The 12,182-nt window shown below is 37.6% G+C and overlaps 1 pseudogene; it reads left to right on the top strand.

The window, feature by feature from the left end:
* Nucleotides 1-4,879: 4,879 nt before the first annotated feature.
* On the top strand, nt 4,880-5,709 carry LOC104860789 (annotated as a pseudogene).
* Nucleotides 5,710-12,182: the final 6,473 nt, after the last annotated feature.

Raw genomic sequence — 12,182 nt, 5'->3', positions numbered from 1 at the left:
GCCAACTGATTTTCATGAAGAGTGAACAATTTATAATGAAAGTACCTTAATCAATATCCTTAAGATAATTTTTCTAGCTTTGAAATGTAATACTCATAATATATAATTCTCTCCTGTGTGAAATCCTGAGTATAAGAAAAATTTCTACCCAGCCAATGTATGTATCAGATTGAAAATGAAGTTAAAATAGATCCATATGTAACTAAAATCCAGAAATCTCTCACTGTACAGTGCTATGTCTCATGAGTCCACAAAAACATTGAAGATTGGCTCTAATGTGAATCAGTTAAGAACTTTTTAAAAACTATAACCTGTAAAAAGTAAAAGCCAGGATCATCTATTCTATAATTAATGCTTGGTCATTCTGTTCATTCTACTTTATCGGGACATAAAACATTCTTAATATTCACCATCTTTACACCATCCATCTGTTGTTTTCGCTTATGATTTAACACAAAACTTAGGGTATATACAATGAGTATTTTGCCTGATCAAGTGATACATAAAAATGTGTCTTTAGAGATACTTTTAAAAACTATTAATGATTGGCAGGTCTCCCTACAAACTACCTGTATTGAAATAAGCTGAACTAGGCATCAAGAACAAAAAGAGCCATTAGTTGGAATATTCAGCAAATCTATTTAAAATAATGATTTCTACAAGTTTAATATCTTAGCAATTATCATGTAAAAGAATAGTGCTAGGTAAATGCAGGGGTAAATAAAAATATATTCTTTTATATAGAAAAATTTACATTAGTTTCCAGCTGGGGATAAATGAATATAATTTTCATATGTGATAAAATATTTGCAAAAAAAATTTTACAGGTAGGGCTGGGATTATAGCTTACTGGTATAGCACTTGCCTACTATATGTGAACCCACACACTGCAAAAAAGGGAGGCAAATATCTAAATTTATTGCTGACTATGTTATAAAACTTCTTAGGTAATCTTGGAATTATATGTTTTCCATATCCTAATCCCCTTTATGTCTCAGTAAATAATTCAGTAGCTCAAACAGAGCACTTATCAATGCTGTTTTAATATTAGTAAGTTTTATAATATGTGGATATTGATTACAAGTACATTGTAAGATATTTAAAAAACCATTATGACCCAAATGTAAAATGTACCAAATGAACACTTTGGCATCATTATAAAATTCTCTCAAGATAGGGAAAATATCCATATGCTTTGTGATCAATTGGGTGAAAATATTGCTGTGTACTTTGTCATAACAGGCTGTTCTGTTGTGGAGACTTATCAATACTGGCTCCTGTCCAGCTGGGTAAGAGATTAACTTTATCAAAGTCTCTGAAGATAAAGGCCCAGGCTGATGCATGTGACTGTGGTCACAATACCATAGCCAATTCAGAGAACCTTGTGAAGGAACAAAGGTGGCCTTATTCATGGAGAAAGACATGTGCATAAATACTGCAAGCTTCGGGACAACAATAAAAAAAATTGGCAGAGTTACTTGCATGTGGTCAACAAAATCAATTCCATTTTTATTATGGAAGTGGTACTGTGAATGCTGAGTAGATAAGGGAGAAAAAACTGTCAGACCTTACAGGAAAACATTTTTCCATCAATGGATGATGAAGTACTGTTAGAGCATGAAATATCCCTCTCTCTGAACAGATGATTTATAGTCAAGTAGAATCTCTGTCATCCTGTGATTCATTTCTTTGGCACTTTTCTTTCCCCTGAAGAGTTTTCTAAGGCAAGATTTGGGCCATTGTGCACAAAGACCACCAAGGGGGTGACAAGGCCAAGTTGGACAAAATCTATGAAGGATGTGCTGTTGGTTTTAACCTCACATTTGAGAAAGGGAGACTTGGCTAATACCTAGATTCTTATATACTCTCAGTCTGTAAGAAAGGCTACTCAGCCATCTAACAGAATCAAATCCAGGTGTGAAGAGCAGAGGTGTTGAAAACAATAATATCTCTTTGGGGAGAAAAGAAGAAAAGGAATTATTGATTTTTTGTGTGTGTGCTCTTGGGATAAAAAAATAGTTGAGAATCATCTTTTACATTTCTTTTCAATGATTCCTAATTTGTACACACAAAAATTAAAATAAGTATTAAACCCAGAAATTTCGAGGAAAAATATCTCACCTTTAAGTGTGTATAAAAAGTCAAGTAAGATTTTCATGTTTCCAAATCCTCCACATTAATGATTGAAAATAATGACATTTTTTATTGTTTCCTTGTACATTTATTTTAATATTTCTGTAGAGTCTATCTAGGATAGCTATTGCTTATAACTTTTGTTTTAAATTCAAAGGAGTATCCAGAAAGCATTCATGATAGCCTATAAAAGATAAGTTATTTACATCATGACGTCAAAAGATTTTACTTTTTCTTCTAAGTTTCTCATTGCCTCAATTTATCAAGTACTGTATCATCAAACAGGCAGAATCACAGATTTATTTTGGAAGCCACCTTGGGCGTATATATGCAAATACAAAGAACTTAGCTCACTTGTCCAATAATGAAGAGTCTGAGTGCTGATAAAACTACAGTGACAAGTACTGGGGCCTTGGCCTTCTGCCTGCCCTACTGTTATCCTCTGTCTTATCAAATGCATTATTCTTGCAAATTAAGTCAATCAACAAAGACCATGCAGTCATTGCTCTAAGTAATAAATACCTCAGGTTCTAATAAGTATGACAGGTATCATACAGTTTGTGATATTGTAAATTCTGAATATAATTGCTGCAAGGTAGTTAAGATTTAAGTAAGCCTTAAAAATAATTTTAGCCTCATACAAAATTCATTCTTGTGAATGTATATTAAAATCCTTCCACAGGAAGTATAGAGATCAACCTTATTCCTTTGATTCACATACAAACTGATAGCCTCTGAAAAACCAATCACTAGTGGGTGCTGACAAAGTGCTTCCTGCTGAATGATTTGTATGAATTATCTATTTGTTCAAACAGTAAAGACATCATTAATATCATTTTACAGATGAGAAAATGGACAACTAAAATGCTACCTGATTCAATTTAAGTCACACAACAAATGAAGGTTGAATCCAGGATCCTAAGTCCCTTTATTATTGTACTTTAAGTAATAACTTACAATTCTACAGAATTGATCTCTCAGCCTATGTTCTCCTTTTATGAGCTTTAACCCAGTGTGCTCTTTTAAGTAGATGTTTACATGTTGGTCTTTTAGAGACTTTTTAATTTATTTCAAGTTGATGATTCTGTCATGTGTTCGTAATATAGGGCATAGCGTTATAATTTACACATAGCAGGTATTTAACAGTCACTGAAAGAATACTTTCCATAATGTTAGTGTCATTTATAGAGCAGCATAGAGAATTACTAACGCCTTCTTTATATTACAGGTGGCTGTTCAGATCTGGTACACAGATGTCGGATCCACAACTTCGTATACCAAACCCAGAATTTTATAAAGCTATCATCAGCTCCTCCTTGCTTTATTTGAGTAAGGCTACCAAATCTGTTCTCCTGCCTGTACTGTTCTGCAGACTTTCATTTTTTATTGATATTTTAAAAGCTTATCTATTTCATCACTAAATACGTTTGCCCTCCTATTACCTCTACCACAACAAACGTTTTCATTGTCATTCTTTGCATTCCAGTCTTTCCAAACCCAAGTTTTAGTTTTCCTAGCCCCATTTCACAATCAGTGCACCTTCTCTTTTTCAACAAAAAAGCATTTATTGCTCATTTTGTATTTCCTATCTACATATGTTCAGTTCTTCTGTGTGTGTAGCTCTTGTCTGATTAAGAATCTAAAATTTCTGGATGAAGTGCTATAATTTACCTATGCCCTTCAATATGATTCAATATATGCAGTAAAAGGTTTTAGCAAACATGCAGCAAACAGGAACAGAAGCACTGAAACAGAGAACCTGCAGTGGTGAACAGCCATTGTTAGAAACTGAGCCCCTTGCCCAAGGTTTTCGAGTTCTGTTACATTTCTGCCAGCGTCCCGAGACATTCTAAATGCATTCTATTAACATATTACATGATGGGCAGATGTTCACTTACCCTGAGTTGACAAGAGATTTATGCATGTTAAAGTTTATTTGGGTAACCATCTTGTCCAACCATATGCAGAGCCATTTGATCTGTGGGAGTTATTAGTTCATTTACATTATTCTCAGTATGGTAGAAAGCCAGTGGGGAATAAGCTTGTATAAAAGTACTCCAGATGTTCAGCACCAAAAGTTTAGAACTTGAAACTCAAACAGAACACTATATATTATTAGATCTTTTATGATATGCTTTTTGGGATTTTTTTAAGGATTAGCATTTTTCTTTCTGTCTTTCCTATGCATTATATTGCTTTTCCCTGGATGGAAATACTTTGTACCTTTGGTAACATTTCACTGTCTTTAGTTATTATCCTAAAACATACGATGACGGCAATGGTTTCACAAAAAATGGAAAACAATCAAAGTTCTAGAATTTATTAATAAGCCAATAAAACAAAAGCGGATAGCTTGACAAGCTATCACACCAATATTGGTCTCAATATTATTTGTCCCTACCAAACTCACAAGGAGGATTAATTCTCTCAATATAGCCATGTTGGAGGTGAAGACTTGGGAGTAATACGTGGGTTATGGGGCCAAACTTCTCATGAATAGAGTACTGGCATCACATAGGAATGAGCAAATTCTCACTCTTCTGAGAATTGAGTTAATTACCAGGAGAGCAAGTGTTTATAATGCAAGCTTATCTCTCATGTTTTGTTTCTGTTACCTGTGCCTTCCTCTTTCTGCAAGGAACTGAAGTAGTATGTACTTCAAATGTGACAGTCCAGTTGGCTCCGGTGTTTCTGGTGAGGAAGAGGTGTCCTGCACCCCATGTGCCTCGTCACCGTCATGCCCACCATGTTGAAGAGTGATAGGAAGTCTTTCAAGAAGAGCTTGGCCAAGTGGAAGCTCTTCTTGTGCAACCCGACCACACATAGTCCCTGGGGTGCACCGCCCAGAGCTGGGGTTTGATCTTGATCTTCTACCTGTTTTTTATGGGCTCCTGGCTGCCCTCTTCTCATTTACAATGTGGGCTATGCTTCAGATTCTGAAAGATGAGGTTCCAAAAGATCGTGACCAGATTCCAAGTCCAGGACCTTAGGGTTTTTCCAAAACCAGAGACTACACTGGAATATGCATTCTGTGTGTCTGATCCAAGTTCCTGTGAAGGGTACATTAAAGACCTTAAGAAGTTTCCAAAGTCATATTTTCTAGACTAGCAGAAGAATCTCACCAACTATACTGGTGGAGGACTTTTAAAAAGAAGGGTCCAGTTTATGTTTCATGTAGGTTTCCTGATTTCTTACATCAAGCATGCAGTGGTAGAAACGGTCCTGATTTTGGCTATTCCCAAGGACAACCTTGTATTCTTGTGAAAATAAATAGAATAATAGGATTAAATCCTGAAGGATCACCAAGGATAGACTGTATTTCTAAGGATGAAAACATAGCACTTGTATCAACTTATCGTAATCATGGAGTCATAGGCTTAGAGTATTTCCATAGTATGGAAAGAAACTGCATGTGGGATACATACAGCCATTGGTTGCTGTCCAGGTCTCCTTTGAATCTAATAATTCCAAGAAAGAAGTAACAGTAGAGTTGAGGGGTCAAGGAACCTAAAAAATGAGGATGATTGTGACAAGTTCTTGAGAAGAGCTGCATTCAGAATCACAGCATGTGCATAGTTTGGGTAAGGTATCTCCACAGAATAAGTGTCGTGTTGTCTGTCTTTATGCTGTGTCCACTGGATCTGCTGTTCTAGAATTCTGAGACTACCTATGAATAAGGTGACGCTGCCTGACCTGGGTTAGAGCATAACTCGGTACCATATCACGTGTTCAGTGTCCTCTGAAGTGACTGCTTGCTTCCTCTGCTGCCCTTTGAACCAGCGTCCAATCACCAGACAGGGACCAGTGAACCCTGATCCCAAGCATGTGGGTGGGGGCCTTGTCCTCTTGTTTTAAGTGTGGTTTAATCACGTACTGTCTAAAGCTTAATGTGCCATGCAATATAAATATTTTATGGATTTAACACTCGTTAACTCATATTTTGATGCCATTAAAGTATTCGAGGTAAAATGGTACCTGGCCCACAATAAGTGATTTTTATGGCTGCAAGAAATGTGTGTGGAGAAGCTCTGTATACGAAGAAGAAAAAAGAAAAAGTGAATCTGAAAGTGTAAAAAAAAATGTGACAGTCAAATGTACAGACAAAGGTACAGTCAAATACGACTGTGTGAGTTTGGACATTCCAGCTTCCAACATGAGCCAAAGTGAACCTCTATTCTTCATAGATTACTCAGCCTCCTGTTCTGTTATAGCCACAAAAATGGGCTAAAACGCACTCTATTAGAGTCTTTGCCTCATTTTGATAATAAATTTGTATCATGTTTATAATGAGATATTCAGACAAAACAGAACCGATCAGGAGTCTTGACCCACAGTAAGAACCTATCCATACAACTTTCTATACATAGAAGGATAGAAGAGAAGTTACCAAAATAGTAATGTCATTTTTCTCTGATAATAAAGCCCAGAAAGAGCTTGTTGAAGAGAAGATATCATCCATGAACCAGCACAAGTAAATAACATTCCAGTCGTGATGTTTTGTAGATATATCTCTTGGGGAGGCCTCATAAGAAGCGGATAGATGAGGAATAATAAAACATGGCAGGACCATCCAGCCCTTGTCTCTCCTTACCTAGTGAAGGATGCTAAGAAAGTACAAAATGACCAGAGTGTGGAGGTATGAAACTGAAGGACACAGCTCACCTTGATATAGCATAGCAAAATCTTGATCACTTAATCAAGGTTTTCAAGCCAACAATTGCTTACTGTTTGACTACACGTTTTTGCCATCCTATAGCAGAGATATCATGCCAGGCACATGGGTGCCTAAAATAGTAGCATCCATGTAAGTGCTTCTTGTACTAAGATCTTCCTTGGTGTATGTTATAACTCTTAATTTTGCTTGCCTTTCTTTTAAAATTCCCTGCAGATATTCTCATGTACTTATTGCCCAAACATTTAAAAAATGATTTATCAGCTACTTATTCTAAAATAAAACTTTTAACACGGATAAGGTACTCGGGGTCTTAAGGAAGCACCCCAATTGAAGACAGCAGTGAGCCCCCCGCTCTTCATGATTGTCTGTCAGACTGCTCTCTGGGAGGCCACAAGTTACATATGCTGGGTAGATATGTGCACAACAAATTTCAGTAAGATTTAATTTAAAGCATGGTGTACTGTTTTGAAGATGCCACTTTTTAAACTTTTTTTTTCATGTATATGTGTCACTGACCTTGACAATAATTTCAAAATCAGTGCTCTAAATCTGTGTACAATGGCTTCCTACAGGCAGCCTTGGAATAAGAATGGGTATTTTTCTTCCTTGATAATGGTCAGATAAACATTTATTAGAGGAAGATAATGAATCTAGGTTAAATAATTTGTTAGCAGTGCTATTGTTATAGTCCATTCATCCCTTCCTCCCAAAGACTATATGTTAAAATCCTAACACCTAATATTCCAGAATGTGACTATGTTTAGAGATAGGATCTTTAAATGTATAATTAAGTAAAAAGAGGCTATCTGAGTGTGCCTTAATCCACTATGACTGATGTCCTTAGAAGAAATGGGAACTAGGACATAGACACACAGAGAGGGAACAACATAACAAGCAAAGGACAAAGACCTCAGGAGGAACCAACCCTGCTGACACCCACCTCAAACCTCCAGCTCCCAGACGGTGGGGAAATCAGTGTCTATTTTCTATTCTCCAACCCCCTTCACACACACACACACACACACACACACACACAGTGTGGTGTTCTGTGTGGTAGACCAAGCCGACTAACACAGCTGCTGCCATTCCAAGTCTTGGGAAGGTTGAAGCCAAAGGTACCCTCCTGTGTCAGGACAGTACCCTTAGGTGCTGAATTATGAACCATCTGTGGCACAAAAGCCAAGAAAGAAAGAGGTGGGCCTTGCAGAATGACTTTGAGCCAGTTGCTGGTGTCCAGGAGGTAAAGCCACATTGCAGCCAAGTATGCCTGCAGGCAGGTGTGGTCTGTTGGTGAGCTGCATGGTTTGGTCCTTGTTAATAGGTTTATTGCCTTTGCCTCACAACTGATGACAGGAAACCAATTACAAAGAGGATATTGTTCCAATTTTGGAATGGATTCATAGGAATCTGAATACCCCTGACTCCTATAATGGCAGAGATCCATCCCATTGATTCAAACAAAAGTTTTCTTTCCACCAACTGTCAAGGCTGAGATATTAAATCTGGTGGAACAAATGTTTTGACACTCTGAAAGTTGAAGGGGTCGGTATAACAATTCATTCAATAGCTTCAATAGGTCCTAGGGGCTATCACTGAACTTTCTGGGAAGCCTAAGGCAGTGTCAGAGGAACTAAACCTGTTAACCAGATTCCATACAGCCAAGGACTCCTTATCTATCAGGGAAGGAACAGTCAGGGGAGTTACTGAAATCTAGAAAGTAGGGTGTGTGTGACACCAAAAGCTTCCTGGTTTGCTTCCAGAATTTGCAGAGAGTCAACAAACAGCACAGGAAGAAAACAGAAAGATGAAATAGTGAGCCAGAGAGTTGACTCAGTGGTAAACCACTAGTAAGAGTACTAGTCCAGCTGACAATTTGTAACTACAAATTTTGAGTTTGGTTGATTGCAGGATTTTACACTAGGGGTAGGAGGGAAAGAACAAAAAAAATTACTAGAATAATCCTGAGCCTGGTAGGGTTTTGTGAGGAAAGAACGTGGCCATTGTTAATTAAAGATACAAATAATATGAGAAGCATAGCCACAAAAAATAGTAGAAAAGCATATCTATCTAATAGGCAGCTTCAAAATAAACTGCTGAGAGTAGTCTGGATAGTTGCCCCCTTGTGGAAATTCTGGAGAATAGCCCAGATCCTCAGTGTAGTTCCCTTTCCCTACCTCCTGACCACAGCAATAAGTACTGTGGTTCTGCACTTGTGAGGCAAAATAATCAGCCAAGTCTCATGAACAAGAATGGCTAGCAGGCCTTCACAGAATTAGAGGTGTATTTGGGGATAAGGTCATGCCTTAAGTAGGCCAGAGAATCTAGGAGGTAGTAAGAACTCAATGCTGACGACGATACTGAAAGACAATGCCACCCACATGCCATAATCTCAAATGTTGAAATCATGAAAACCAAACATTCTGCAAACATACTTCAGTTCTAATTTTTTAAAAACAGCTAATAGAAAAGTAGAAGAAAGCCCAGTTGTGGGGCAAAAAGATTAGCTCTCTTTCTTTTGCAAGATAAGATAGTCACATTGTATTAGGCAGAACACGTGTCTAGAAACCTAGGAGAGCACTATTCCAAGTGTGGAAGTTTCCACAAGAGATTAGTGTGTGAAAGCGAGTGGACCAGATAGAGGCAGTCTTCCTCCAACCATAAAAGGACTGTGAGAGAAAAAATACAAGAGATTAATTGGCCTTTCTCTGAGAGCTGGAACAGAGTCCGTCAACGGCCAGCCTTTGAGCTCTGGGACATACATCAGTGTCTCCTCAGGTTCCATAGCATACCGAAAGTAACACCATCAGCTTCCTGATTTTGAGGCCTTCGATTTGGACTGAGCCACACTACTGGCATCCTGGGGTCTTCATTTCCCCATGAGACTGTTGAGCCACTGTTATGGCTTGTGTCTAGACTCTCTCCAAAGCCTCATAAGTGAGCTCATAAGTGGGGCACTTGAGAGGTGGCTGGATCATGAGAGTATGATGCTGGATCTAGGATGTGTGATACTGGAATTAAGGTTGGTGGGGCTAAATTAGTCCACTGATTGGAATTAGTGTGGTTCTGGGTGTGTGTGAATAGACTTGCTGAAGAAGGAAGTCCCACTCTTGGTGTGAGTTGCACAACCAAAAGGTTTGTAGCCTGATTGGGCTAAAAGAGGAAGGTCGTCTTGCTTCTGCTGCTGCTTCTTGATGCCTTCTGCTTGTCACACCATGAACAGTTTCTCTTCTCTGACGACCCTCTACCATGCTGCCTTGCTTTAGAACAAACCACTATAGACTAAACCCTCTACAAACCATGAGCTAAAATAAACCTTTCTTCCTTTAACTTTGGGTATTGGTTATTTTGTCTTAGCAATGAAAAGACTAACTAAAACATCCCAAATTTATGTGGCTGTATATCCCCTGAGAATTTCCTGCACATATTTATATACAAATCCCATTGGTTCTATATCTCTGAAAACCCCTGATTAATAAAGATTTGCTATTGAATCAGCCAAAACAAAAATTTTACTGTGTACCTTACAATACAATGAAAAAGATCTGTGAAATTGTTGTCTTGCGAAAATGCTATGATAAGTTCAATGAACAAGGATACCTAATACTGAAAGATTAAAAAAGCTAACTATCATTGATACTGCCAGAAGAGAAATTCACTTATTTGCAATGGTCAACCAACAATCAGACTTTCAAATGGACAGTATGTACTTATAGGATGTGTAGACCACATCCACTCTTTAAATACATGTGCAGTTAGCCTTCAAAGATCATAGAAGTGAAAATGGAGGCAAAAAAATTCAAGAAATTTGCCATGCCAAATTATTCAATCATGTACTACTTCTGCCATTCATACATAGTTCAGTGCTTATTTTCAACAGTTGCCTTTTTCAGAAAATAAAAACCTAAGTGGAGGCTAGCGATTTAGCTCAGTGGTTCCACTGCCTGCCTTACAAGTGCAAGGTCCAGAGTTAGATCCCCAGTACAAAACAAGAGAAAGTGAAGAGACCTTCTGAAACAAAGACACTTGCTGATATAAAGGCTCATCCAGTATTCTTGGTTAGGGATTTGCCTGTCAGAAAAGACAGGCTTTTTGTGTTTACCACTAGGTCTAACACAAAAGAAACTAGCACATGTTTCATTTAGTATAATGGATGACACTTTCAGAACTGTCCCCACTGCTTTTTACCATATATGAATAATTCCTGTCCTGTTTGGATCCGAAAACTTTAGAACTTACCTGGTTGTTTATGTGCTGATGCCTAAAATAAATGAAGTGCTTGCTAAACGCTAAGTGGAAGACTGGGTGAACTCTACAGAACCAAAGAGATTTCAGTGATTTCAATGGACTCTCCAAACTATAACAGATTTGGAATTAGGTGTGATCAAAGCTTTTAAAACTGAAATTCAAGATGTTACCAATGAAGCTTGCTTTCCCATTCAGCACAGTGCATGTAGCCAAAAATTCAGATGAATTAAACTGGCTATGCAATACAGTGATGACTTTAAAAAAACATCAGTAATGTAGCCTTGTCTGCATTGGCATTGGCATTGGCATCGGCATTCCTTCCAGCTGATGAAATTTCAGGAGTTTTTAATGAATTAAAGCCACATTTGCCAAAAAATGCCGGTGGAGTTACCAACTGGTCCAAAAATTATTATATACACATTAAGACAAGAATTCACATTATGTAGTAGGATGGCTGTTAGAGCACCAATATTATCTCTGTCAAATTGATGGTGTGTGTGTGAGTGGATGAAAAATTAATTTCCATTTACTTGAAACAATATAATATAGAAACACGGCACAGAAGACCAGAGGACTTAATATAGAAGGTTATATTGGTATATACTAAACCATAGAAAAGTTTCAAAAAGGTCAAGACCATGTAGAAAATGAACATAATATGAGAAAAGGAAAATACAGAAACAAAGCCTTTGTAAATAGAGGAAGGTAGAGGGGGTGGAGGGAGGTCAGGGCAATGGGGGAAAAGATGAGAACCAAGATCTGTCGTGTAAACGTACAAGATTCCAATGATGAATGTAGCTGAACTGTATACTTAAAAAATACCAATAAACTCAACAAGATTAAAAAAAAAGAAAAGAAAATGAACATAAACCTATTTTCTGTGGAGAAACATGTCCCAAAGAAAAAAGCAGTTATTTATCACTATGTGAAACATCTGGAGTCCAAATACTTGGTTTGTAATCATTCATGACAGATGTAAGTGTTTGTGGACACCTATCTAATCTATATTAAAGATTACCCAGGGCCGGGGATTTAGCTCAGCAGTTCGGTGGCCTGCCTCGCAAGCACAAGGTCCCAAGTTCAATCACCCAGTACCAAAAAAAAAAAAAAAAAAAAAAAAAAAAAAAAA

This window comes from Fukomys damarensis, unplaced genomic scaffold (genome assembly GCF_012274545.1).
Source record: "Fukomys damarensis isolate Sample0158 unplaced genomic scaffold, DMR_v1.0_HiC HiC_scaffold_10, whole genome shotgun sequence".
Classification (NCBI taxonomy): Eukaryota; Metazoa; Chordata; class Mammalia; order Rodentia; family Bathyergidae; genus Fukomys; species Fukomys damarensis.
This window is presented reverse-complemented; position numbering and strand designations above follow the sequence as displayed.